The sequence below is a fragment of the Pagrus major genome, chromosome 1 (genome assembly GCF_040436345.1).
Source record: "Pagrus major chromosome 1, Pma_NU_1.0".
Taxonomy (NCBI): domain Eukaryota; kingdom Metazoa; phylum Chordata; class Actinopteri; order Spariformes; family Sparidae; genus Pagrus; species Pagrus major.
The window spans coordinates 14,824,838-14,830,161 of record NC_133215.1 but is presented as its reverse complement, the minus strand read 5'-3'; positions in this window follow the sequence as shown (position 1 = coordinate 14,830,161).

Below are 5,324 nucleotides of genomic sequence, written 5' to 3'. Positions count from 1 at the left end.
GACCTTTGCACGACTTTCTTTGAAAAGAGCACTTCATGATTCCACTTGGCTTGTAGCACCGTTCACACAGAGCTGCCACTACCACCAACTACCATTTGAGCATACAAAATAAATGTGTTGATATAAAAAAGCAGGGAGGAGGGTGTTTGTGTAATTTCAAAATAGATCAGCAAGGCACGCAGAATAGATACTCATGGCACCAAAACTTTGGTGAAATAATGAGTAGAAGGATGGAAGAATTAGATAATGAGAAGGACAATGACTTTAGGGACGAGAAGACACGACAGGTGCCAGACGACCGAGAGAGAACCGGACATCAGCAGTGAGCGAAAACGAGCTGGAATATTTTCACATCTTACTCAGTGACTTGAGGATTAATTTCCACCAAACCAGAGGTGATTGTTAAGACTGACCAAGACTGTGTTGCTGAGTTTTATTACGTTTATGTCGAGTTTGTTTTTTGTGTTTTTTATGATGAGTTAAGGACGCAATTAAGCTTGTCTTAGTCCGGTAAAAGAGAGAAACTTCATTTTTCTTTTCTCCTTTCACACGACACAACTTTCTGTCTTGTAATCAGGATTCTTAGAGTCGTTGTGGTTTCTTTCAACAGGAGGAATCCTCGATGAGTCTGTCTGTTCTCCAAACTACATTTTGTCATGAAACGTGAGAATTTGCGGGACCAGTTTTTTAAAATTTTTTTACCCAAAATGGATACCCACAAGAAACAAGCAATCCAAGTTGTTTGTGTGATGATTTGCAGCTAAACAACTGGGAAGAAAAAGAAAAGAATCTTCCATCATTCCTTCTCAACGCCTTGCCTACCCCAGCCCCGTGTCTGCTCTCATTGGCTGCAGCATTGCATTGCTTCCTGACTCATCCCGGACACGAACAGATATTTAGCCTGCTTGATATCTTTTGGACATCTTCAAGGCTCTGGCCAAGTTGACTTATAGCAATCAAGTGAGCGTTGAGTGAACGCCAATGCCTCTGATCTGGGATCTTTGTGGGCAATCTCCAAAATCTGTTGGTTAGTGGAAAATCAGGCCTATAGTCTTATAGTGTGAACTCAGCATGACGCAGCAGAAGCAGAGTAAATAAAAGTTGTACAATAATTGTTCTCATTCGCTCAAGCCTGATTTTTAAGCCCTAGTTCATAGTTGGGGACAGTCTGCTGGAATTTCATTCCAATCCAGATTAAATTGGAGATACGCCTATCACACAGTGTGGAGGGAGGACCTGCACAGCTGTGTGATCTCAGCCAGACACCTTTGTGTTATTAAGAAGCGACAGTGAAGATGAGAGATCCCACAGCGCGGCTGAGTGTACCGCTTTCATACCCAAACGTGATCGCCCTGTGGTAAAGTTTGAAAAAGCTTTAAACAATGGCTTCAAATGACTGAGAATGTCCATATATTTAATAAACAAGCAAACATTTATCTATCAATAATCACAGACTAACAGTATTCTATTTATTTATTTAGATGTTAATTCTCAGGTCGCATTGTTGAAAACAATGGTAGGTTACTCTGAACTCAATCAAAGCTGGTCAGTTCCTAAAGGTTGTCAGACTTCTGTTAAATGTGAACACTGTGAGCAAAATCTGCAATCAAATGTGAGGATGTCACTTTTATTTGAGAAATACTCATCAATGTTTCATCAATGTGTCCTTGACACATGGAGGTGACTCGCAGGATTATACATGTAACTGAATTAACATTTGCCTTCCTGAGTTAATAGAATGCTGCTGAAAACACCTACTCAGTTAAGTGCTACAGCCTTTAGAAGGTCTATCACAAAGTTAATTATGGTAGATTTACTCTCTTACATACTTTCTAATATGCTGAATTTAAAAAACAAAAAAAGTTAGATACTCAAAGACAACACAAAAAAGGCAATAGACACAGTAAAAAATAAATCCCACAGTTAGCAGACGTTTAACAGCAGGTAAAACATCTAGAGTCAGTGAGTAATGTGAGTTTCAAAAGAAATCTGATGTCAACACATCATTCAATATTCAATTTTTTGAATGTTAAGTACTTCTTCAAACTTGGAGTGTACTACACATTCTACACATTCTGTTCTATTCTGTTGTAAATCTCAGTTCGACTCGCTCGTGCTTACACCTTGAATTACACTGGCCCTCACATGAAGGGTGACAAATTCAGCTGGAATGCTGGAATAATACGATCTGGGATGGCTTTTACTATCTTACAATTTTCACAGGTTTGGCCGAATTCCATCTGAAAAGATATTGTGGAAACACTCCAGCCAAAATCCCTAAAGATAGTAGCAAAACAGCCACAGACATTTTCCCGTTAGTATGACTCTCTTACAGCCAGAACCACCACTGACTTTTTTCTCCTGAGGTCACCAATGGAAAGCTGTACAGCCACATGGGAGGACATACACATAGCATTTTAAATTATGTACGTGAGCATTTTTCCAAACTGAATGTAAAAGCTGGACGGAAAGGAAACGTTAATAACAGGACGAATATACCAGAAATAGTTAAGGACGGAAAAAATAAAATCAATAATCAATCTGTATTAATTAGTTCTGTCGAGATTATGATAGAGCCCTTCGCATGTCTGATCACTCGCTGAGCATGTTTGCAGCAGTTGTGTACACCTGATACCGCAATCCTCGATATCAATGATTTCCAGTATCTCTCCACAGGGCAGTCGATACCAGAAGAGGAGGGTGAATCGTGCTGCAAGACAGCACACTTTTTAAGACCAGTGAGTGTTTGTAATGGCCGATTCTATTGCTTTTACTTCTACGGAGGTAGCTGTTTCAGGCCTGTGCACTGGTTGATAGATGACCACCATGCCCTCCCATGCTTCTCCCTGCCCTGTGCTTTATGGCAGCAATGGACCTCCAGATAAGATAAACTCTGTGGTGAAAAACGCAACAAAGGGCCTGCTGCATATTCCCCTCAAAACGTGGGCGTAGACGCAGGATTCGTACTGGCTAGAGGCACAAAATCGTGTGGACATTGGTGCCTATGTATGTTTTATTTTCGACAAAAACATATATGTTATCCACATGTGTGATTCAAAAATCTGTAATTTATGACCCCTCACATATAGAAGACACCAATCTCTTCACCAGGATGACCACAAGCGCCGTGAAGAATGGTTTCAGTACTCTGTCCCTGAGAAGCCTCTTCACATGTTATTAACGCTCCAGCATAAGAGCTGGCGAAGAGAAGCATCGTAGAAAACAATTTTCCCCCTGTGCCATATAAACTACCTATTTCCTGAAGTGTAAGGAACAGGAGCAAAAATCCTGGAAGCTCGGAGAGGAAGTCGGAGCAATTAAAAAACCATTAGCAGCACCTCTCTGAAAAAGCCATTAATCAAGAAGCAGCAGTGCCGCTCACAATGGCAAGCACAATGTACACCGAGGCGAATGAACGACGGATGATTAAATGAAAGATATCTCTATTTGTAAAGCGTCTCTCTGGGCTAGATACATGTGAAGCACTATAAAGACAGGTTTTATTTACAGAGAGAAAGAAATCTGAAGAGGAGTGCGAGTACTTTCTCAGATTTGGACAAATGGACTCCAACCTCCATTTATTGGGATACACTGTAGGTGGACTGTGAAGATAAAAAGCTGGAGATAATAATGGCACCCCAGTCGCCTGAATAAAATGTTGTCAGTTAAAGTTTCTGCAAATTTGTATGTGTCATATGCATCATATTGACATTTCTACGATATGTGTCATACAGTATGACGTCCACATTACATGTATATGAGCTGACTTTCATGTCGGCAGGCGGAGAGGGTGGCGGAGTAACAGCTAGCTGGGAAGGCTGCCAGGTCAGTGACCGGAGTTTGAGACAGCTTTCCCACATTTGTGAGCGTGACACCACTGGATATCTTTAAGGTGACCTCGGGACAATTTTTAGCTGTATTTGTGGTGACAAAACTGGGATGCTTGTGAAGAGACGGCTGAACATGTCCAATCCAAAAATAAGGATGTTGTCCGAACCTTAAAATAAGTCTGAGTTGTCCTGAATTTAACCACACAGACACATACACCCTTGATGTGTGCTGCTGCTCGCTAACATTAGCTTGCGGCTTGTGTATAGTAAAGTAAACTGGCTGTTTGGGGGCAGATGAACACGGCATGAATAACGCAGATAAACACAAATGTTCCTGCCGTCAAACTCGTGTCACTGATGATGTATACACAATTAAACCAGCACCACTGCTGGTGAAAATCCACCTGATGTGACTCAGGCACAAGCGTTCACAGATGAGGTAATGTTTTAAAGTTTTATTTCTGTTTAGTCTCGACTTCCCTATCGCAGAAGTAGCAGCGGCGACCAATTTGGACATTGTTGGAAACATTTGGGATAATGTAAGTACACAACTCAACAAAATATATAACAAAGGTCTAGTCATTTTTAGACGTTTAATAGAGAATTCTTACATGTTAAGCTTTTAAGTCTTGAAATGACTTACGTATGTATGTAATTTAGAATAAGTCAACAGTGACTATTGGTTTCACACGGGGACACGGACGGCTGTCTCCTGATTGAAACTGTGTTTGACCAATCGACCCCGACCTCCTCGCGACACGAACTTCCCCCCGACACAATTAATACGACCCCTAGAGGTCACTTCCTAAAAGTAAATGTAAATATGGATCGCAATAGGCTGCTTGCACGGACTATATTTCTCTTTTTACATGTTGGACAACAATGGAGATCTGTAGCACAGATGAATAAGTAAACAAACTCAGACTTTAAACTTGTTAGTAGGATCCATTTATTGTTGGTTTCGGCCTTTTCACAAGATTTATTGACAATGATAAATATACAGAATATCAACATACTTATCCTCTGACTTTGACACAACTGCTAAAGTGGTAAAGTGCATGCACATTTTAAAGGGAAAGGGATATAGAATATGAATACTGATATCATTGATTGCATTACTCAGCCATATTGTATAAATACTGTCAAAAATATGGCAGCTGCACATTAATTAGGAGTATTGATAAAACATCAGGGACTCTGCTGGTTCAGCAGGCCCTACATTATTAGGGAAAGGTTAAGTGCCCGGACGACATTTAATTTCCTTCCTCCATCTCTTTCTCACCATGTCGCTCCTCCCTCGTCTTTCTTTTTCCTCTCTTCCACCTCTTTGGTCCTCTCATTCTACATTTTTCCCTCCCTCTTTCTCCTTCTTGTCCTCCTTCCTCGCCACATAAACACTTGAATCATAATTCTTTCTATGAGATTTTTTAGAGGGCTAAGCTGAGCTGCAAGGAAAAGTTGGTTTCCCATTGGTTACCCACAGCCATCTCATTC